General features: G+C 46.4%; 2 long non-coding RNA genes across 2 annotated transcripts in view; both read right to left on the bottom strand.

The window, feature by feature from the left end:
- The window catches only part of LOC141058161 (uncharacterized), a 54,331-nt gene that overhangs the window by 15,951 nt on the left and 13,446 nt on the right, over positions 1-24,934 (bottom strand). The gene's annotated exons all lie outside the window — the stretch shown is intronic.
- LOC141058271 (uncharacterized) lies at positions 15,324-17,479 on the bottom strand. The gene is made up of 2 exons (XR_012222131.1): positions 17,330-17,479; positions 15,324-16,927 (listed from the first exon to the last, which is right to left on the bottom strand). It is a non-coding gene; the product is annotated as an uncharacterized lncRNA (long non-coding RNA).

Genomic DNA, 24,934 nt, shown 5'->3' on the forward strand with positions numbered 1-24,934 from the left:
TGGGCAAGCGAGCTCCTGTAAGGCATATTGTGCCAATTCAGGCCAGGTGTCCAGTTTAGCGGCCCAATAGTCAAAGGGGAATGACCTGTGTGGGAGAACATCGATATGGGAGGAAAAGTAGTTTGTAACCATAGTTGACAACTGCTGTCTCCTGTCACTTTCCATCGATGCTGTATTACCAGTTGTGTGAGCGGTACTTGAAAAATCAGTCCACAAAATTGTCATGAAACCCCTGTCTCCAACGCCACTTCTGCTGTGTGCACCACGAACACCTCTGCCAAGCTGCCCCCTGCCCGTACGGCTCGTGTGAGAACCATCACCGCTGCTGTGTGCTGGGAATGCCTCAAGCAACCGATTTACCAGAGTTGCTTGTTTATTAGCAAATATTAGGTCAAGGTTCTCCTGTGGCATGATGTTTTGTAATTTGCCTTTATAGCGTGGATCCAGGATGCTGGCCAACCAGTAGTCGTCATCGTTCATCATTTTGGCAATGCGGGGGTCACTTTTTAGGATCTGCAAGGCATAATTTGACATGTGGGCCAATGTTCCCGGTGTCAATGATGCACTGCGAGTGCTGGTTGGAGGAGCACTTTCTGGCAAATCCACATCCCTCCAGTCACGCACAAACCCTGTACCAGACCTTGCCACGCCAACATTTTCACTTGCCCCACGAGATGCATCCTCCTCCCCTAAGTAATCATCCCCATCATCATCCTCCTCCTCCTCGTCTTCCTCCAACTCGTCCAGGAGAGGTCCCTGAGCAGACAATGGCTGAATGTCATCAACGATTCCCTCCACCTATTCCTCCTCGTCAACATTGGCTGCAGACGCCTGCTCCTTAAGGTGCATCAAAGTTTGCATGAGCAGACGCATAAGTGGGATGCTCATGCTTAGGATGGCGTCGTCTGCGCTTACCAGCCGTGTGCATTCCTCAAAACACTGAAGGACTTTACAGAGGTCTTTCAGCTTCGACCACTGCACTCCTGTCAACTCCATGTCTGCTCTCAAAGTGCCTGGCCGTGTATCCTCCCACAAATGCATTATGACCTGCCTCTCCTCGCACAGCCGCTCCACCATGTGCAGGGTGGAGTTCCACCTTGTTGCAATGTCGATAATGAGGCGGTGGTTGGGAAGGTGGAGCAATCGCTGCAGCTTCTGCATACGAACGGAGTGTACAGGCGACCGGCGGATGTGCGCGCACAGTCTTCGCACCTTATGGAGCAGGGCTGTTAACTCCAGATAATTTTTGAGGAAGCACTGCACCACCAGGTTCAAGGTGTGAGCCAAGCAAGGTATGTGGCTGAGTTTTGAAAGGGCTATGGCTGCCACAAAATTACGGCCGTTATCACTAACTACCTTGCCTGCCTCAAGATGTACACTGCCCAGCCATGACTCAGTTTGTCGCTGAAAGTACTCGGCCAGCACCTCGGCGGTGTGTCTGTCGTCCAAACACATCATCTGCAACACAGCCTGCTGACGCTTTCCACTAGCTGCTCGATAGGGGGACACCTCGTGTGCAACAGTGGCAGCTGCAGATGGAGTGCTCGTACGACTGCGCTCTGTGGACGAGCTTTCGCTTCTGGAGGAGGAGGAGGAGGGTCGAACGCCTACAGCCAACTGTTTCCTATACCGTGGGCTAGGCAGCACTGTCCCACCACCGCTGTCCCCTGTGGACCCTGCATCCACCACATTAACCCAGTGCGCAGTGATGGACACGTAACGGCCCTGGCCATGCCGACTGGACCATGCATCAGTTGTGAGGTGCACCTTTCCGCTCACTGACTGCTTGAGTGCATGGACAATGCGGTCTTTCACATGATGGTGGAGGGCTGGGATGGCTTTGCGAGAGAAGAAGTGGCGACTGGGTAGGTCATAGCGTGGTACTGCATAGGCCATGAGTTCGCGGAAAGCTGTGCTTTCCACCAACCGAAAGGGCATCATCTCAAACGAGATTAGTTTGGCAATGTGGGCGTTCAAACCCAGTGTACGCGGATGAGAGACTGAGTACTTTCTTGACCTACTCATAGTGTCTGGGAGGGTGAGCTGGACTTGAGAGCTGCATATGGTGGAAGTAGCGGTGGACAGGGTGGACTGAGAGAGGGTTGATGATGGTGATGGAGTTGGTGTTCCTTCTGATGGCCTAGAATCAGTCTTTCGTTGATATAACAGTGGGATTCCCTGACTGCTGTGGCCTTGCAACGACACCTCAACATTTGCTGCTGTGCTAACCGGTGGGCTTACAGTGGGGGAAACAATGTAGCGTTGCTGACTACCTTCGTTGTGATCAGTTGCACATGTGGCACTTGAGGTTTGGTGTTGTGTCCACGCTTGCAAGTGCATGCTGGTTAAATGTCTAAGCATGCAACTGGTATTCAAATTTTTCAGATTTTTCCCTCGGCTAAAGGTCTTTGCGCACTTCTTACAGATAACCTTGGCCTGATCATGAGGATTTTGCTCAAAAAAGTGCCACACTGCACTCTTCCTACTTTGGCAGACATTTTGCGGCCTAGCACGCTGTGATCTTTTGACCCTCTGGACAAGCAACTCTTTTGATGTTTGGAACCTGTCTTTGGAGTGCTCCGGGCCTGCCAGATAACAGCTGTTGCGATGTCGATGTCTGCTGTGGATGCTCCTCATCTGATCTATTGGAAGCAGCACCCTCTTCCCCCAATGGATGCCAATCTGGGTCAACAACTGGGTCATCCATCACCTCCTCTTCTATGTCATGTGCACCTTCCTCTGTGTCACCGTGTATGATGGTATAGTGTGCGGGAAGGGGCACCTGAGTCTCATCAGGGTCAGAATCTGGCTCTGTACACTGTGAGGACAATGTAGTGCTCTGAGTGAATGTACCAGCAGAATCATCCATCAGCGGCTGTGCATCAGTGCACTCCATGTCAGATTCATCTTGGCCTGGGTAATTCACCATTTGACTTGATAATCCAGGCATGGTATGTGAAAACAGCTCCATGGAGTAATCAGTAGTATGGCCTGCGTCATCCTTCAATCTTGGTTGGGGTGAAGGACACAAGGAAAGGTGTGGTTCATGAACATGAGCCTCCAATGACGACTCAGTGCTTTTACTTTTTACAACTGAAGAAGAGGAGGCGATAGAGCTGGAGGCTGAGTCAGCAATGTAAGACAAAACTTTTTCCTGATGCTCTGGCTTTAAAAGCGGTTTGCCAACTCCTAGAAAACTAAGCGTTTGAGGCCTTATGTAGCCAGACGATGACGCAGGCTCAACACCTCCTGCATTCGGTCCTATTTTGCTCTTGTCACTACCATCAGATCCACCACCAACACCATCATTACCAGCTGCCAACCCCCGCCCAATTCCACGGCCTCTTCCACCAGCCTTCCTCATTTTTGGTAGAAATGTAGACAAAATCCAACAAACTATATAGTAATGTAAAACAAGGTACAAGGTGTCTATAGGACAGGGGAGATTTTGAATTTCTGCAGACACTTGTGGACACTGGACACTTTTGGATTGTGTGAGGCCCAATGAATATCTGAGCGCTATGTGACAGGCTCGATGGCACAGCTGTGACCAAAGTGACTAGAGGATAAGGGAGATTTTGAATTTCTGCACACACTTGTGGACACTGGACACTTTTGGATTGTGTGAGGCCCAATGAATATCTGAGCGCTATGTGACAGGCTCGATGGCACAGCTGTGACCAAAGTGACTAGAGGATAAGGGAGATTTTGAATTTCTGCAGACACTTGTGGACACTGGACACTTTTGGATTGTGTGAGGCCCACTGATATCTGAGCACTAGGTGACAGGCTCGATGGCACAGCTGTGACCAAAGTGACTAGAGGATAAGGGAGATTTTGAATTTCTGCAGACACTTGTGGACACTGGACACTTTTGGATTGTGTGAGGCCCACTGATATCTGAGCGCTATGTCACAGGCTCGATGGCACAGCTGTGACAAAAGTGACGAGAGGATAAGGGAGATTTTGAATTTCTGCACACACTTGTGGACACTGGACACTTTTGGATTGTGTGAGGCCCACTGATATCTGAGCGCTATGTGACAGGCTCGATGGCACAGCTGTGACAAAAGTGACGAGAGGATAAGGGAGATTTTGAATTTCTGCAGACACTTGTGGACACTGGACACTTTTGGATTGTGTGAGGCCCACTGATATCTGAGCGCTATGTGACAGGCTCGATGGCACAGCTGTGACAAAAGTGACGAGAGGATAAGGGAGATTTTGAATTTCTGCACACACTTGTGGACACTGGACACTTTTGGATTGTGTGAGGCCCACTGATATCTAAGCGCTATGTGACAGGCTCGATGGCACAGCTGTGACAAAAGTGACGAGAGGATAAGGGAGATTTTGAATTTCTGCAGACACTTGTGGACACTGGACACTTTTGGATTGTGTGAGGCCCACTGATATCTGAGCGCTATGTGACAGGCTCGATGGCACAGCTGTGACAAAAGTGACGAGAGGATAAGGGAGATTTTGAATTTCTGCACAAACTTGTGGACACTGGACACTTTTGGATTGTGTGAGGCCCACTGATATCTGAGCGCTATGTGACAGGCTCGATGGCACAGCTGTGACAAAAGTGACGAGAGGATAAAGGAGATTTTGAATTTCTGCAGACACTTGTGGACACTGGACACTTTTGGATTGTGTGAGGCCCACTGATATCTGAGCGCTATGTGACAGGCTCGATGGCACAGCTGTGACAAAAGTGACGAGAGGATAAGGGAGATTTTGAATTTCTGCAGACACTTGTGGACACTGGACACTTTTGGATTGTGTGAGGCCCACTGATATCTGAGCGCTATGTCACAGGCTCGATGGCACAGCTGTGACAAAAGTGACTAGAGGATAAGGGAGATTGGATTGCTTTTAACAAAGCAGTTTGCAGAGCAGTGGGTAAACAGCAATGCCAGCCTGTCAGGAAGCCTTAAAAGGCAGCCCAACAACCAACACCACTGATACACCACAATATAGCCTCCCCTTGCACTGCACACACAGTGACTGGTGTGTTGTGCAGGCCAAATCGCTAGCAGCAGAAGCAGTTTTTTTTTCTTCTCAGCAGGACAAAAAAAAAAATTGGGATTGCTTTTAAAAAAGCAGTTTGCGGAGCAGTGGGTAAACAGCAATGCAGGAATGTCAGGAAGCCTTAGAAGGCAGCCCAACAACCAACACCACTGATACACCACTATATAGCCTCCCCTTGCACTGCACACACAGTGACTGGTGTGTTGTACAGGCAAAATCGCTAGCAGCAGAAGCAGTTTTTTTTTCTTCTTCCCTGCCTAATGCTCTCCCTACAGAATCAGCAGCAACCTCTCCCTATGCTAAGATCGGCAGAAGTAAGATGGCGGTCGGCGTGCACGCCCTTTTATACCCCCTGTGACGCCCACCAAAGCAAGCCAATCACTTGCATGCCCTTCTGAAAGATGGTGGTGACCCGTGCCTATGTCATCACGTTGCCCACAGTGTCCGTGGATCCTGATTGGCTGAAAAAGAGCGCAAAACAAACTTTTGAAACGCGACTTTGGCGCGTAAGTCGCCGACCTCGTGGCCGACCTCATCCTAGGGTCGGGTTTCATTTCATGAACCTCGACTTTGCCAAAAGTCGGCGACTTTTGAAATTTTTCGACCCGTTTCGCTCAACTCTAGTCACAACCATTTTGTATGAAGCTAAGGAACACAATTTGTTAGTGGTAGTTTGAAAAAAATAACAACTACGTATGATCACTATATACTTTATCTTTAAAACTTTGTTTAATTTGTTGGTATCTGCAGAAAAAAATAAATATTCTATTTCTCACTTTTCCCACAAGTTTTTTTTTTCAAACATTCAATTTTTATTGAGAGATTGTATAATTTTCAATTACAAAAATACTCACCCTCAAAATTCATTATTATTTACTCTCCCCACCCCCAGCTTCAATTCAATTGCTGACCTTCACTTCATAATTTGCAGTCCCCCTTACTTCATTGGCAGTCCACCTCACCCATTTAATTAATTTTTATAAAGAAAAAAATAAAAAAAAATTTTCATACTTGGCTCACTGACAGTCTCCCTGCAGGCACAGCTCTGCTTCTGGTGTCCTCGTACATGCCGCCACATACGATATGATGTCATCGCATACGTGCGGTCACCTGAGCAGAAGTCCAGAGAAGGTGGAGGGAGCTGCACAGCCATCCAGGTTAGACGACCATGGAGCTCAGAGAAAGCGGGTGAGCACAAGAGGTGGGGCCCAGGCCTTCCTCTGTACTGCTGCTCACTAGGCCCCATACAGCTGCACGGGCAGTAATCCCCCTGATGACAGCCCTGTCTAAAAGGCTTCTTTCATGTAGCTGTCTCTGCCAGCCATCTCCCATGGACTGGGGAGTTACAGTTAGGTCCATATATATTTGGACAGAGACAACATTTTTCTAATTTTGGTTCTAGACATTATCACAATGAATTTTAAACAAAACAATTCAGATGCAGTTGAAGTTCAGACTTTCAGCTTTCATTTGAGGGTATCCACATTAAAATTGGATGAAAGGTTTAGGAGTTTCTGCTCCTTAACATGTGCCACCCTGTTTTAAAAGGGACCAAAAGTAATTGGACAATTGACTCCAAGGTTATTTAATGGACAGCTGTGGGCAATCCCTTCATTATGTCATTCTCAATTAAGCAGACAAAAGGCCTGGAGTTGATTTGAGGGGTGGTGTTTGCATTTGGAAGGTTTTGCTGTGAAGGAAACATGCGGTCAAGGAGCTCTCCATGCAGGTGAAACAAGCCATCCTTAAGCTGCAAAAACAGAAAAAACCCACCCGAGAAATTGCTACAACATTAGGAGTGGCAAAATCTGCAGTTTGGTACATTCCTGAGAAAGAAAGAAAGCAGTGGTGAACTCATCAATGCAAAAAGACCTGGGCGCCCATGGAAGACAACAGTGGTGGATGATTGCAGAATAATCTCCATGGTGAAGAGAAACCCCTTCACAACAGCCAACCAAGTGAACAACACTCTCCAGGAGGTAGGCGTATCAATATTCAAATCTACCATAAAGAGAAGACTACATGAAAGTAAATACAGAGGGTTCACTGCACAGTGCAAGCCACTCATAAGCATCAAGAATCAAAAGGCTAGCCTGGACTTTGCTAAAAAACATCTAAAAAAGCCAGCACAGTTCTGGAAGAACATTCTTTGGACAGATGAAACCAAGATCAACCTCTACCAGAATGATGGAAAGAGAAAAGTATGGCGAAGGCGTGGTACAGCTCATGATCCAAAGCATACCACATCATCTGTAAAACACGGCGGAGGCAGTGTGATGGCTTTGGCATGCATGGCTGCCAGTGGCACTGGGTCACTAGTGTTTATTGATGATGTGACACAGGACAGAAGCAGCTGAATGAATTCTGAGGTATTCAGAGCCATACTGTGTGCTCAGATCCAGCCAAATGCAGCCAAACTGATTGGACGTCGTTTCATACTACAGATGGACAATGACCCAAAACATAAAGCCAAAGCAACCCATGCGTTTATTAAAGCAAAGAAGTGGAATATTCTTGCATGGCCAAGTCAGTCACCTGATCTCAACCCAATTAAGCATGCATTTCACTTGTTAAAACACTAAACTTCAGACAGAAAGGCCCACAAACAAACAGCAACTGAAAACCACCGCAGTGAAGGCCTGGCAGAGCATTAAAAAGGAGGAAACATAGCATCTGGTGAAGTCCATGAGTTCAAGACTTCAGGCAGTCATTGCCAACAAAGGGTTTTCAACCAAGTACTAGAAATGAACATTTTATTTACTATTATTTAATCTGTCCAATTACTTTTGGTCCTTTTAAAAACAGGGTGGCACATGTTAAAGAGCTGAAACTCCTAAACCCTTCATCCAATTTTAATGTGGATACCCTCAAATGAAAACTGAAAGTCTGAACTTCAACTGCATCTGAATTGTTTTGTTTAAAATTCATTGTGGTAATGTCTAGAACCAAAATTAGAAAAATGTTGTCTCTGTCCAAATATATATGGACCTAATTGTAGCTTGGTTTTCCTTCGGATACAAAGTTATCGGTGTCTCCATTGTGTTATTCCCAAAAATCTTGCACTGCACCAGAGTAACTGTTATTTTTATTAGGCCTCTCTCAGGCGTCAGTGTGTCTGGTATGTGTGGTGACAGTTGCACACGTAGTCCCATTCAAATGAATGTGTCTGTGCACATGTCAGTGTGCTTCCACGGACCGTGTCCATTTTTTAAGATCAGTGTGACATGTACTAGTGCCTGGGAAGCAGCAGGACAGTTAGTGCTGTTCCCCGTGCCAGGTGCTGAAGACCACTCGCATCATTCTTCTTACCCTGCTGATCAGCACCAGCAGGTGAGAATGTTGAGTTATATTCAACTGATAACCGTGAGAGTAGGTGGCAGCTGATGGAACTACTACTCCTATCAACCTACACCTGCTGCCGCTAATAACGGCATGTCTTTGGCATGCTCGAGTTATATGTTAGAGTCCCTGCTGCTGCTAGGCAATCTCTGAATGTGTTGTGGCTGAGAGACATGCAGCCGCGGGGACTCGAAAATAGTCAGCACGCAATGTTGTATTGTTGACAGACTTCTGAAACATAGATGTCATGATACTAGTGCTGGGTGACCAGCACTTCTGGGGTTAATGTTCTGATCGCAGTGCAGACTCTCACCTGCACACCGGGGACCTATTAGGGTGGCCTCCCATTGGTTCTGGGGAGGCTTCTTATAGCCTCAGGAAGCTCCCATCCCCCGTCAGTTATACTTTCGCCCTTGGCATTGTGTGGTGACCCCTGAGTGTTTTAGTGCTGTGTTCTGGTTGCTTGATTCCCTGTGTATGACTTGGTCTGTTCTCTGGATATCGCTTTGGATTCTGCTTGGTACCTTCTATGTCCGTTTGGTTTTTGATCTCTGCTTGGCCCTGACTGTCCATTCTATCTCATCCCTGGTACTGTATTGATGTCTTGTGTATGACCTTTGGCTTTTTCTGACCTCCCGTCTGTTTATCCCTCCTGTACCTCTCTTGCCTGTATTGTGCCTGACCTCTGCTTTGCCCGACTGAGTTTTCTTCCTCCTCTGAAAGCAAGACGCTAAGCCCCGCGCTCTTGCAGTCACATGACCGTTCACATGACCGTAGTTCCTGTGCCAGCTTTCTAAACTTCTACATTCAGGTCCCGTGCATCTTTATTGTCCGGCTGTTCTTGTCCCCAGGGGTCCCTACAGTGCGGGTGAGTCCCTGCTTAGCGGAGGCTGTATGCCGGCGATGTCAGGACCCTGACATTATAACTGACCATTAAGTTTTTTGGGGGTTTTTTATGCAGAGAGTTATGGATCCCATACAGTCTCTGGCTGACCAGATGAAAAGTCTGAGACAGATGTTTCAGGGTTTATTTCTGGAGCAGCAAGCTCTGGCTCATTCTCAGCAGCAGGTTTCTGAGACAGTGCGGGGAGCTCTAGCTGCTGGGTCTCTGGGGGCTGGGTCAAGTGATGTAGCTCACTTACCCTGGCTTACAACAGCGTAGTACCGGGTTCTGAGGGGGGGGGTCCATCGGAGCCGCCACACTCTTATGGCTTGTGGATTTCTCAGGTCTCGCCTTCTTAGACCTATGTTTCTCAGAACGGCTGCTGCTACTAGAAGGCTGCTTCGGCTTCTCTGAGGACTGAGGCGTCTGCTCCAGAGGCTCTGGCTGTTCCTGCGATGCCATTATGGGATGACACAGGGCCAGAAGCAGCTCCCCCTGTGACCCAAGCTCTTAAATAGCCACGGCACCGCCCCTCTAGGGCTCGCAGGTGCCCTCCATCAGCGCCGAGTACCTTTCCCCCCAGCATTCTCCCCTCCCCTCGACCGCACCCCCGGCGGGGGTCGGCGAGGCGCCCCCCACCCCACCCGGTGGGCGCGTGCGCCCCCGGACGCCAAGCACGCACACCCTGCCACCGCCCGCCCCGTCTAGAAGCGCTCACCTCTGACGTCACAGCTGCGGCCCGCAGTGCGCGACCGGCTCGTCACAACCAGGCCACGTCATCAGGCCATGCCCCCACGCCGTTGGCTGCCCCCTGAACCGGAAGTAGGCGCCGGCAATGGCGCGGCTGACTCTGACCCGCACCCGCCAAGCTGGAGGGACAGCGCGCCCGCCAAGCAGAAGGGACAGCGCGCCCGCCCCCCCACCCGGCGAGGGAGCCGGGTCTACTCACCCGGTACCGGCGCTGGCCATCCTGTAGTGGATTCTCCCCCTGGAGGCCACCTACATTTAACACCGCCTTTACAGCCAGCCCCCTCCCTCTACCACCCTCCAGTGTGAAGGGACACATTCCCCTAAATTCTGTGCCAAGATTACATGGATGCAACATTAACAGCCAAACACAAACTATGACAAATACAGTATGTCGTTACCTTTATAACTACTTGCCAAGATACGCAAAGCGATTTTCAACTTTCCTGGATGCAATGTACCTTTTGTATAGCAGCAACTGATATCCTCGGTTCCTAGAAGATGCTACATAATGCAAATTTATGTTATTCCCCCCCCCCCCGTACCATAATAACCTCTTCACCATACTACCTTAAATGCCCTCTACCTTACTGGTTCAGTAAAGCCTCCTTCCTCCCCCAGTTGAAAGGTCCATTATTGATGAACACAAGTTTTAATACACTGTACAGGCGACAGCTTAGATACCATGATTCATCAGTTACCAAAACAATAAGAACAGCTCAAAGGGGTAAGTTCCGGACTGGACCAAGGGAATGCAGTGGACGTGGTGTACATGGACTTTTCAAAAGCTTTTGATACGGTGCCACACAAAAGGTCGATACATAAAATGAGAACAATGGGGATAGGGGAAAATATGTGTAGGTGGGCTAAGAGCTGGCTCAGGGATAGGAAACAAAGGGTGGTTATTAATGGAGCACACTCGGACTGGGTCACAGTTAGCAGTGGGGTACCACAGGGGTCAGTTTTGGGCCCGCTTCTTTTTAACATATTTATTAATGACCTTGTAGGGGGCATAGAGAGTAGAATTTCAATATTTGAAGATGACACTAAACTCTGCAGGGTAATCAATACAGAGGAGGACAATTTTATATTACAGGAGGATTTATGTAAACTAGAAGCTTGGGCTGATAAATGGCAAATGAGCTTTAATGGGGATAAATGTAAGGTCATGCACTTGGGTAGAACGAACAAGATGTATAATTATGTCCTTAACTGTAAAACACTGGGCAAAACTGTCACTGAAAAAGACCTGGGTGTATGGGTGGACGACAAACTCACATTTAGCGGCCAGTGTCAGGCAGCTGCTGCAAAGGCAAATAAAATAATGGGATGCATTAAAAGAGGTATAGATGCTCATGAGGAGAACATAATTTTACCTCTATATAAGTCACTAGTGCGACCACACTTAGAATATTGTGTACAGTTCTGGTCTCCGGTGTATAAGAAAGACATAGCTGAACTGGAGCGGGTGCAGAGAAGAGCGACCAAGGTTATTAGGGAACTAGGGGGTCTGCAATACCAAGACAGGATATTATACTTGGGGTTATTTAGTTTGGAGAATCGAAGGCTTAGGGGTGATCTTATTACAATGTATAAATATATGCGGGGACAATACCAAGACCTTTCTAATGATCTTTTTACTCTTAGACCTGTGACGGGGACAAGGGGGCATCCTCTATGTCTGGAGCAAAGAAGGTTTAAGCATACTCACAGACGCGGATTCTTTACTGTAAGAGCAGTGAGACTATGGAACTCTCTGCCATATGATGTTGTAATGAGTGATTCCCTACTAAAATTTAAGAAGGGACTGGATGCCTTTCTTGGAAAGTATAATATTACAGGGTATATACACTAGTTACCTTAATATTGCGTTGATCCAGGGAGCTAGTCTGATTGCCGTATGTGGAGTCGGGAAGGAATTTTTTTCCCCAATGTGAAGCTTACTGTTGCCACATGGGTTTTTTTTGCCTTCCTCTGGATCAACATGTTAGGGCAAGTTAGGATAGGATATGGGTTGAACTGGATGGACTTAAAGTCTCCCTTCAACCTTAATAACTATGTTACTATGTTAAAGTTGCAGTGGGCTTATTTAGCAACCAGTTACTAAACATTAATGAGCTGAATGGGTGGGATATAAAACTCCCTCTATTATGTGCTTCCCCAATTTTCTTAAGATACATACCGCTGTTTTTTCCTATGGCAACAAGAATGCTCTGCACCTTTATACATATGAAGACAGAAGACACTGTACTCTTGAAGAACAAGCCAAATGTTAAACCTGCCCTGAATCATTTTACGAAATAAGTTATTCTTAGTGCCTTGTACTGGAGCCAGATATCACCAACCTGAAAAAAGAATCTGAAAACAAGCTGGATAGTTAGCCCCCCACCTACCCCAATCCCAAAAAATAAAAAAAATATGAAGATGCTATAATAAAGTGGGTTATTCATTGTGGCCAGTAACTCTGAAAAGTGAAAATAAACCAGTGTAGAAAATCCCAGAGTATGGGAATTGTTATGGAAGGAATCCAAGATGTGAAGAGTATGCTCCCACCAAAAGGAATAGAAAGACCAACCTCACTGTAGACTGTATTTCTCAATACTGTAATATGGCAGCTGACCAAATACTTAGCAAGAACTGCTAGTTTGTCCTCATGTTTCCATTAGACCCACAAAAATGCGTTCTATTCCATCTGAACATCACGTGCGATACAAGACGGGATAAATCCTTTCCACTACTAGTTTAGTATTGGAAGCAAAGCATGTTTTTTCCTGTTGCTGAAAGATTATGGACCAGAGGTATCCACGTTCATCATGAAATTGGCAGATACGGTCACTTGCCACTAATTGTGCAATTCTCAGCAATATTTAAAAGTGCTCAAGGTTTCTGGAAGAAAACAGAACAAAACTCCGCCCAACCCAAGAGTTTACAACAATCAATAGTCACACTCACTGGGTATGGGAACATAAAGCAAGTGCTCATGGACTACTCACACAAAGGAAATCTACAGACACGACCGATGAAGATGAGGAGGCTCATGCACAAGGCACGTTACCTGCTACAGACTCCAAGCACTTATGTTCTTTGTAGTTTGCAAGAGAAAGACACCAAGCCAGACAAGTTGTGCATTTCCTACATGCCCCATTCCAGTGTGCCGCGTCACAAGATACTCTCAACGCCACCTTATGAAGGAATGCTACATGCTGAACGGGAACGAAGACTAGAACCAAGCTTTGCAAGCCTTTTCCCCCGCATGTGCCAAGTTTCAGGGAATGCAATTTTTGCATTGATGTAGCCACACCATGAAGATTCTGAATAATCTGAAACAAAGTTGCCCATATCCACCCAAGAAGAAAGATATACAAGACAGCCCAAAGCTTTAAATATGGATAAATGTTAAAAGCAGCAAGCCAATTATACACCTTTTGTATTACATTAAATCTAGGTTAGTTTTCAATCTAGCACAGAAGTGTCATTTTATCCTACTTGGGCCAATCACTGCTGAAATCAGCCATCTGAAAAGCCATTAGGTAGAAGTGAAGAAAAATTGCGCCCCACTTGCTAAGCTTATTTTTTACCGCCATCATGGGACATTTAGCTTTCCTATACACAATCTTCTTGGATATCATTGAATAGATTAAACTTGTAGTTTTGATGGGGGGGTACATTAAGGCTTCGTGTCCACGATCAGGGATAGGAGCATTTTGGACGCAGCTCACCTGCGCCAAGTCCAAAACACTGCGTTCTACATTAGAGGCACTGTGGATGGGATTTATAGAGATTCCATGCCCACTGTGCTTCCTTTTTAAGCTGCATAAACTCACCTGCGCTGCAGTTCACGAGCCGCAGCATGTCAACTTCTGTTGCAGAGACCCTAGTCTCCACAATAGGATGTATTAGATGCGGTAAATTTGCATTGTTCAGTGGACATGTGCGGATTTTCCTGCATGATTAGAACAGTGTTTTGGACACAGCGAGAAGACTGTCCAAAGCGCTGCTACTTCCTGATCTTGGGCACATACCCTAGGGGGAATGTGTCAGGTGATTTCATGCTACCTATGGTTTGGGGAACATGAATGGCAGCCTGTACAGAAATGCACCAGCATTTTAAAAAAAAAAAACCCACACTGAATTTTGGGTAGCACGAGTCAGATGATAGGTTCCCTTTACAAGTTAGTCACCATAAGAATACTGTAAGTGCTAAACGCAAGTGACACCCAGAATGAAGAGCGAGACCCTGATCCCAGGAATAAGTCACTGGGCTGCTTGCTGCAGTCCTCCCTCTCCGCAGGAGATCACTAGAAGACCAAAACCTGCTGCCATGTAGTCCTCCATAACCTCACTCGTTTTCTGTGTACACTGTGCATAGGCAGAAATCTGCCAGTGACGTGGGTGCAGTAACAGATCTCAGCACTCCAAGTACCATTAGATTTGCAGCAGATATACTGCAGTTTTGACAAGTAATGTCACCCCACTAAATGACATCAATGGAATCAGGGTCTCTGCCTCTACATCATGCTGCTCCCAGATGCGGTAACAAAAACCTGGTACAGATCACTTTTAAAGTTAGCTGGAGAAAATAAGCCATGAACAAAAAAAAAAAAAAGTTAATGGATTTTGGCCACCTGCAGTTAAGATCAACTATTAGCAAACAAAGGTGAACAAGTACAGCACTTATCTGCTAAAAGGTTGAGTTTCCAATTCCCAAGAATAGTGCAGAACTAGCATCCATCCTCCCGTACCTGCCTGGAGCAAATCCACTCAGCCTGAAGTTGTATAATCATCCACTTCCTATTACTAGCTTGAGACTGACAATTCCCTTGGTCTTTGTTAAGATGGGCAATATTTGTATCAATACAGATTTCTTCTTGGCCTTTTTTTGTGTAAATACATCAACTCTTCATATGTAATAGACAAACTGTATAAGACTCTGAAAGGTAGGAGAAATTTTGGAAAGGTACAAACAAACCTTTTAAGGCTTGTGACATACTTTGCATTGAGATTCTTACGGCTTCATTTGAGAATGTAGGCAAGAATTTCGTTTGAAGAAATTATTTAATTCTTCACAAGAAATTCAGGTCTGTACCAAGACATCTGGCCTGATCTCATTTCCAATACACAAATCCGTGTTATTTTCAGATTTTAGACCTCCTAAGAGGTTTTATCCCATTTTTTATCCAATCGTCAAATACCTTAACTTTGGAACTTCCAGACGCTGTTCGATTACTGATTTATCTCAGAAGAGGAATCTGAAAGAGTCTAGACAAGAGATATTGCCACAAGCCCACCCCTTCAGCCAGAAACAAGATACTCTGCATGATATATTAAAACCATTTCTCACAAGTTTGTTTTATTAACCTCCACAAAAGTAACATAATTAAAACAATATGTATATAAAAAAGTGAAGTTTTCAAGTTCATCCCTTTCACAGCAGCAGACTGTCAATTATGCCTTACAGTATATGGGAAAGTATTAATAAACCCAATATGTAGACTTCCCAGATTAAACCATGTCCCTATACATGAAAAGCACGTAATGGGAGTATATGCTAAATGGCAAACATTGCGTGCAGTACGACAAGATTAGTAGAAAAGGGCATTTACCTGCTATAACCTACACTGATTTGTGTTGTAAAATAAAAGTTTAAGATACCTGAGCAAATGTGTCACCGACAACCTTCTGAAAGCACAGTAGATCTAGGGCTTCTTCAGTAGTCTATGAAAATCTGAAAAAATCTAGGAAAAAGTTTTATGACCTCCCTCCCACCCTTCCAGAAAAAAAAAAAATAAGAGGGGTTGTTGTCAAGTGACATTAAGGAATGCTTTACAAGGAAACTACCAGATAACCAAAAAATCTTACCAAGTTCCTCTAGAGGCTCCTGATCCACTTTCTGCAGCTTTCCTATAACCACCTTATACAAAATCTATCTACACCATAAGGAATGTTCTGCCCCTTTCTCCATACATAGATATTCGGGACTGGAAACGCTTGAAGAGACAACTGGAATGGCCCTAGAGTAAAAGTCTGAAAGACAAAAGCCACAAATTTTCCCCAGACCACCCGAGACCCTCACTTACAGACCCATTTCAGGTGGTCAGCAGCACGTAGGATGAACTACTATAAATGGAGTTTTGTTTCTGTCTTCTAGAAGACTTCACCGCCAGCTACAGCGTCATACCAAGCTGTTCTCAACGCACATGGATGCTTAGTCTTGAAATTCGCTCAGACTAGATTCACTGGATTTCATTCGGTCACATCGAATACCCATCAACAGCTCATTCACCAACATCTAGATAAGCAAAGAGGCCTTTTGGGTTATGACAACCAAACACTTGCAGTCTGACAAGTCTTCCCGCGTAAACTTCCGAGCGCGCAACGTAGTCAAGATGTACAGGCCTGAGCTCACTGCTCGTTTTGCCTGGAAGCACCGCTATTCTGTAAATTATGTCCTTAATAGATCCAGAGATCTTGTGATCCTCCTCCTTACTTGCTGTTCTTCTAAGTCTTCCTCCTTTAACCTAAGAAGAAAACCTCCCTCCCTCCATTACCCAAATTAACACCATCTAACTGCACAAGGCCAATGTTCTTGAATAGTTCATCTGACTCCCTCCATCTGAAATGTCTCATTAGGAAAAAATGTCAAGTTTCAGCTTTCTCTGTCTTTATCCAGCCTGCCAGCCTTTACTTTGCACGGGTGGAGTTAATCCTTTCAAAGTTAGTTTTTTCTAACCTTCTGTTTTTCTCAATCTTGTTTTTTTCTTTCCATAGATACATCCTAGCTTTTTTTCTTTCCCAGTCTTCAGACTACACAAGTCCTCTGCCATCTTCCTGACTTTTCCTCTAATCCTGAGCTCTCACCGTGTTCTAGTCTCCTTGTGTGAACACGGTCCTAGTCTTCTGCCCTTGCTTTGCCGGTTTCTTCACCTGCTGACTACGAGTCTTGCATTTCTAAGTCTTCTTGGCCCAACTTCTATAAAGTGTCTACAGCGATACATAGCAACAAGCCTTTTCTGGGAACACAACAGGACAGGAGCACAGCTGTGCTCGGCCATGACAGGCTCCTAGCACATACATTATACAGCCCCCACGTATCTAAGACCCCCAGCACCTCTCACCATTACCCCATACTCGCCTGCCACCCTAAAATACACAGAAACAGGGGACTGGACACAAACCCGCCCCACCACCACAGACAACCCTTCCTAGCTCGTCCGTAAGTCTGAGGGAGGAACGCCTGGCGGTCACTTTTATACAGCTGAGTCGTGCAGTGTATGTATTCTTCCGCCCAATGACGGCTCACCGCACGGGAATACATTAAATAATTACCTTAATATTACGGCACCTAACGTGTCCTGTTAACTGTTTCATAAAGGTTACCCTACAGGCATTAGTCTCTCGGTAAGGTCACCGTCATTATTCGGTAAATAGCTGCAGTGAATGTAAATATTTAGATCCGGCACCACACGGGCGGATGGATATGTATTCAGGGGGATGAGTACTGCGGCGACCTAGAGTAGAAGGCCTGGTGGCGCAGCGTATGTTGTGCAGCTGACTGGTCAGGAAGGCGGTGATGGGGAGGATGGGAGCCGGGGTTACAGAGTGGTTACAGCCGAGCTGAGGAGCTACAGGCAGGGGGTGACCTCCAGCTGTAGTGCTGTGGCTGGCTCAGTCTTTCAGTTTCGGAAAAGCCTTCTCGCCTGGCTGTAGTTTGTTAAAATAAATAAATGCACAGGAAAGTTGTGCATTACTCGCCCTCCCCAGGTCTAGCGCGGAGTCTTCTGACTTTTGTTCCTGTAACTTCGATATCATGGCAGCCAATCCGTGTGCTCAGCGTCTCTCGCCATCAGCTCGGGGCAGAGCTTCTGTGCTGTGATTGGCTGCAGACAATAAGGCTGAGTTCACACTAGGCATTTTGCTGCATCTTTTTTCTGCAGCAAAACGAGTGTTTGGCAGGAAAGAAGCTGCGGCAAAAATGCAGGTTTTGCTGCTTTTTTTGTGGCAGTTTTGATTTTTTTTTTCATGCTATTTTCCCATTTAAGTCTATGGGTGAAAAACGCAGAAAGAAGTGACATGCTGTATGCCCAAAAACAAACAAAGCACAAAATACTGATGGCAGAAAAACCGTGTGCATGAGATTTCTGAAATCTCATAGGCCTATCTGGTACTGTCAAATGCAGCTGAAAATTAGCATAAAACACTCAGTGTGAACTTAGGCCAACAGTCACTGAAAACAGCCATGGAGTCTCAACACTGGACCGGGGGATGGCTGGTCAACTTTTTTTTTTTAAGCATCTGGGAGAAAAGCGTTTTTCTGTAACAGGAACCCCGCTTGGTATTTACAACAGGATCTGTCCTATGGTGTCCGATGCCCCTGTGTAGCGTCTTTCCCAGGCATGTGTTTAGTGTGCAGATCCCAACGTATACATTAAGTAAACAGCTAAGGCCTAATTCACATTTCAGGTTTTGCATACGAGTGCTAGTCGTGTCTTAGGGATAGTACCCGTACCTATAATGGTGAATGGGGCCGTTCACACGTCCAGGGTTTTTTTTTTAGCCAAACCATAGAGCCGTCCAGTATTGATCCAAAGGGTCGGATCAAAATAGGTAGTGCAAGTCTAGGGGTGCTGGATAGAAGGTGGAGACACTTTTTTTTATTTTTTTCATATACTGGGCAAATTTATGAAAATTGCCCAAACTGCTGAAAATCCCTAAAGAAACTTGGTCCATTTTTCAAGTACGTGGAAACAACTAATTTGTGAATGAGACCTAAATGTGATGTGAATATAGCTTTAAAGGGAACCTGTCACCAGAAAAAATGCTAGCAACCTGCAGATATGGGGTTAATCTGCAGGTTACTAACCTGACGAGCGCCTGGACTTAGCTGAACGATGCAGGGAGAAAATTAACTTTGTTCTCCCCGGCAGCATTCGGACTCACTCACCGCTCTGTTTTTACAGGCCTGCATCTAATAATCGCCTCTCCTCAGCCCCAGCAACGGTTCTGTCTTCAGCACCCTCTGACTCTGCGATGTCTCAGGGCAGAGGGAGCTATGACGTCATCACTGCACACTCAGCCTCTCTGCACTGAGCATTGCAGAGGCAGGAGAGATGCTGAGTGTACCGGACCTGCAGCGAGAACGGCAGAGGTGAGTACTTGATTTTTTTTTTTTTATGTATGGAGCATTCCATGGGGCCCATAATACTGTATGGAGGAGCATTCCATGGGGCCCATAATACTGTATGGAGGAGCATTCCTTGGGCCTATAATACTGTATGGAGGAGCATTACTGTTATGCTTGCACCCTGACAGGTTGGCGCGAGCGTGGAGGGTGTGGCCCCACTGTGCCACAAACCAGACTAAGCTGGAAGGGGCATGACTAAGCAGCTTCCTTGGTGTTCACTGGAACCTCTGATGATGGAGATCAGGCTTGTGCAGCAGGTATCTGCGAGGTACCACTCTAGGGTGGTGTCTGGCTGTGGCTGCTGATCCCACTGGGGAACAGAACGCTAGGACAAGAACGGGCAACGGACTCGACTGCCAGACAGGCGGCACGGCTGAGACACTGGCAGGAATACGGGCAGGTATATGGAAACAGGTAGGGACCTGACCCACAGGTTTCAGAATGGAAGTAGAGCAGGACCGCAAGATCAAATGCTAGGCAGAGCCGCAAGGAGTTGATGCTAGGCAGAGCAGCAAGGGACGAGAGCAAGGCAGATGGTGAGAACACGAGGATACTCACAGCAGGGAAAGGAAACCACAGACAAGGACGTAAACAGACAGAGGTTAGGACTGAGTTCAGACAAGGTTAGATACAGGACTAGGACACAATACAGACAAGGAAAGACACGAGAACAGATAATGAAGGACACAGGCCTGAGTATGCAGCCCTCAGGGAGGTGGAAACATAGGACACAAAGTGCATGGTAACAGGTCTGGGAATGCAGCCCCCAGAGAAGGCGAAAACAAGACAGGACCTGGCACCTCAGCAGCAAGACACTGAGGGAAATAGTTGCACAGGCATCCTTCTATGGGCAAGGATGCCTTAAGTACCTGAGGCCTCTTGACAGTTGGCTGGGGACACCTTAGGAAGGTGCACACTGGCTCAATAAGAGCCAGGGAGTGCCGACGCCACCCCCCTATGCACACAGCTAGGAAGTATGCAGAGAGCAGGCAGGAGACAAGAAGCATCCAGCATGGAGCTAGCAAGAGACAGAACTCACAGCATGGCCTGGGGTAGTGAGAAAATTGGAGTGTAAGGCAGGTGGGGATGGGAGGCCATGCAGTGATGCCAAAAGGGTTGTAACAAATACATGGGGCCCATAATACTGTATGGAGGAGCATTACATTGCCCCATAATACTGTATGGAGGAGTGTTATGAGTTCATTTTCCCCTTCACCATTGAGGTCTGATGAACTCCCTCTTCTGGTGAAGGAAGGTAGTGAGGTTGATTACCAAGCACCTGAGCTGGTAGAGGATGACTGGGTGACGGGGATTTCTGACTGGATATAAGGCAGCCGACCCCCTTCTGCCTCGCTGGTGATTTCTCTGAGGGATTCTAGGAGACCAGTCTGATTCCTGCTCCTCAAAAGCTAAGTTTTCTGCTTTGCCTTTTTGCATTTGTGTTTTGGTTTTATTTTGCCTTGCTTTTCTGGATTCTGCCATTCCCTGCTGGGGTGAGCTGAATTCCTTTTTGTCTGTTTGCTCTGTCTTCAGAAAATACCTGAGTACTGACATAGTCTTTTTGAAGCCTAGCGTCTTCAGGGACTTTTTCCTTGTCAGTCTGTTGGCTCTTGTTTTGATAGGGTTTTTTGCGGATTGCAGACAGCAGCTTTCCTATCCTGTCATATCTAGTTAGCTTGGGCCCCATCATTTGCTCAGTCTATCTTTCTATCTGTGTTAGTGTTTTTTCTTCTTGCTTCACCGTTATTATATGTTGGGGGCTGCCTATTGCTTTGGGGTCTGCTCTGGGGCAGTTTAGATTTCCCTTTCTGTCTTTAGGCTAGGCAGTTCTCCGGCTGTGATCGAGGGGTCTAGGGCACCGTAGGAACCCCCCACGGCTACTCCTAGTTGTTGTTGATAGGTTCAGGGGTCTGCAATCCGATAGCTGCCAACTTCTCTGGTTTTCTGGACTTAGCTAGCATTTCTGTTTTTGCCTCCTACGGTGACTCATTCATAACAGAGGAGCATGGGGCCCAAGATGTGCTGAATGGAGCATTATATGGGACCCATGATGTGCGGTATGGAGGAGCATTATATGCAGCCCGTGATATATTGTATGGAGGAGCATTATATGCGGCCCGTGATATACTGTATGAATGAGCATTATATGGGGCCAATAATAATGTATGGAGGACATTGTCATTGCCCACAATACTGTATGGAGGACTATGAGGTGCCCATAATACTGTATGGACCACTATGTGGTGCCCATATATTGTACTATACATGTATTTTTTTATCTGTGCATCAGGAATCGTGGCATGTGTTAAAGGGGTCCACTGATACTCTTTAGCCCGAGGTCCACGATAACCTGGAGCCGACCCTGGTAACGACGCACATCAAGATGAATGCCAGCTGTAGCTGACAGGGCACCCTGCTCTGTGACAAGCCATGCGTTGACGTCATATAGCAGTTATGTTAAATGACTCCTGCAGCCTTTGATAGCAGTAACACTGAAAGGCCACTGGCCTATGTGATGTCAGCGCACGGCCTGTCACAGAGCAGAGCACCCTGTCACAGCTGCAGTCATTTTAACGACTATGCCAAATATGAAGCCACAAGAGGACACCGGGGAGCGCATGAAGGTGAGATAATTCCCCCCCTCCCTGTGATTGGGCAAAGTAGTGGCCATAGGGACGGATATAGGAGAACAGGGAGGTGACATTATTAAAGTGGACATATGGGCATAGTATGGGGGCATTGAATAAAGGGGCCCAGGATGGGGATATTATTATTGGAAGGGGACCTTATTAAAGTAGACATTAGGGTCCAGGATGGGGACATTAAATAAAGGGGCCCAGGATCTGGCACCTTATTAAATAAAGGGGTGATATAATTACTATATGGAGGTCAGGATGAGGAATATACATTATTGGTTTATGGCGGCAAGTGGGGACATAATTATTGTAGGGGCCAATCAGTACATTATTACTGCTGTAATGTAATTTACTGTTGAGGTTACTGTCTTCCATGGGGGAGAACAAAAGGGGGTCCTGCTACTGTGCAGGGCAGCACTATGTCTTTTTTTATCTTCACCTATAGGCAACTGTGTTATTTTCTGCAGAGACGAGTCCTGGATGGTAGAATTGATGGTGGTCTGCACTGGATGAAGATGAAAGACTTCAACTACAAACGTCACAGGTGAGTCAGTGTGTTACTTGTACACTTACACTATATACTGTGTACAGAGCTCCTCTGTATAATGTCACTGGTGATCACTGTATTATCTGCACACTGACACTATACACAGAGCTCCTGTATATAATGTCACTGGTAATCACTGTATTACCTGTACACTGACACTATGTACAGAGCTCCTGTGTATAATGTCATTGGTGATCACTGTATTATCTGTACACTATATGCTATATACAGAGCTCCTGAGTATAATGTCACTGGTGATCACTGTATTACCTGTACACTATATACTATATACAGAGCTCCTGAGTATAATGTCACTAGTCATCACTATATTACCTGTACACAGGGCTGCCACTTGGAATTTCGGGGCCCCATGCTGGCAAAATTTTCGGGGCCCCCTTGACTCCGCCCAGGCTCCACCCAGCCCCACCTCCACCCCTCAAACTGTCCACAGTCCCACTGCTCTCTCTTGGAAAAACTCCACTTCTCACCTATCACACATTAACAGTTCCCATCACTAGATCACACATATAGTCGGCAGCTTTTGCTTTGGACAAAAGATTTTTTAAGCCGCCACCATAACAGGTTAGACACTTTTGGCCAGGCCCTACTCTACTGTAACCTATTAAATATTTATTAAAATATGCAATACACTTTAGGTATATTTTTATTTATTTTTCAATTTTTAAAATGACCAATAATATCACATACAAGGAACAAATACCGCTACACCATGTCCAGACCACATATTACCACCACATAGTGACCTATAATACCACATACAAGGAACAAATACCACCGCACCATGCCCAGACCACATATTACCACCAAAGTGACCAAATAATAGCACACACAAGGGACAAATACCACCGCACCATGCCCAGACCATATATTACCACCGCATGGTGACTGAATACTACAATACTGATCATTAATAAAAAACATAATACTATCACCATAAGTGGCATTATACACAGGAGATCTGTATTTAGTATGCAGTGTCTGTGTACAGGTAATATAGTGATCAATGACATTATACACAGGACCTCTGTGTATAATGTACAGGTAACACAGTGATCACTGGTGACTTTATATACAGGACCCCTGTTTATATAGTATACAATGTATAGTGTCAATGTACAGGTAACACACTAACTCACCAGTGACGTCTCTATGTGAAGTTCTTCGTCCTTGCTTTTCGTTCATCCAGCACAGATCGTCATCACGTCTTCCAGCCAGGACTCGTCTCTGCAGGAAATAGCACAGTTATCTAGAGCTTTGCTTGCAGAACACATTACTTATTTTTTCCCAACTTCTACATTACACCACATGAAGAAAAAAAGGCGACAGTGTCGCTCTGCACAGTAACAGGACCGCCCCCCATTTAAAAAACAGCATCCTTAAAAAATTAAATAAATCACTGCAGTAATAATATCCCTTAATTAGCCCCTATGCCCTATGGTAATAATATCCCCCATCCTGACCCCCGTGTGTCTCATTCCTGGCTTTAGCCATATGTTCTCCCATCCCGCCCTCATGAGTATCCATTCTGCCCCCATATGTTCTCCATCGTATCCATCCTGCCCCATGATCCTGTGCGATCTGTCTCCAATTATGCCCCGTATCTCCATTCTGCCCCCATGTCCAGCATTCTGCCCGCATGTCCCCTGGATCGCCGCTGTCAAAAAAAAAAAAAAAAAGTTCTCCTTACCTGGCCGCGGTCCAGCAGCGGGCAAGGCTCCCTCCGTCCCTCCATGCTGCAGCGCGCTCTAGCCGGCGACTGACACTGACGTCAGACGCCGGCGAGGTGCGCGCTGCGGCTTACTTCAGCTGCCAGCCTCCGATTGTCTGGCAGCTGTAAACTATTGATGTGCGGGCCGCCGGGCCTGCATGTCAATAGCGTTTAGCTGCCGCCCGCAGCGCCACTAGCCAGGGCCCGGTTTACCTGCCGGTAGGGGCCCGGTGAGCAGAGAGGAGACCGGGCCCGATGCGGGCAGAACGCCAGTCAGGGCAGTAATGCCCTGATGGCGGCCCTGCCTGTACACTATATACTATATACAGAGCTCCTGTGTATAATGTCACTGGTGATCACTGTATTACCTGTACACTGACACAATATAAAGAGCTCCTGTGTATAATGTCACCGGTAATCACTGTATTAGGCTAGGTTCACATTAGTGTTTGAGTCCGCAGCATATGATCCGCATGCAAAAATGCATGTTTGCGCAGCATTTTTCTCCCTCGCCTCATTGGGGACACAGATATTGTGGTGTATGCTTCTGCCGCTAGGAGCCTGACAGTGGGAAAAAAGAGGTTAGCTCCTCCGTTGTATACACCCTCGCCCCTATTGCTGGCGGAACTCAGTTTTTTGCTTAGTGTCCATGGAGGCACACATGTCTGGTTTTGCTCCAGACTTTTACTTCTTTTTATTTATTTATTTTTTTCCATGAAGATGAGACAGGGGCGACAGACCCTATTGAAAGGGTCCGATCTCCCCAAACCATCAACGGGCGAGCACGTGTTGAGTATCGTCTCCACGTATCCTCTCCCGCACCGTGGGACATATCTGG

This window comes from Dendrobates tinctorius, unplaced genomic scaffold, assembly GCF_039654945.1.
Source record: "Dendrobates tinctorius isolate UK_male_01 unplaced genomic scaffold, ASM3965494v1 ptg000211l, whole genome shotgun sequence".
Classification (NCBI taxonomy): Eukaryota; Metazoa; Chordata; class Amphibia; order Anura; family Dendrobatidae; genus Dendrobates; species Dendrobates tinctorius.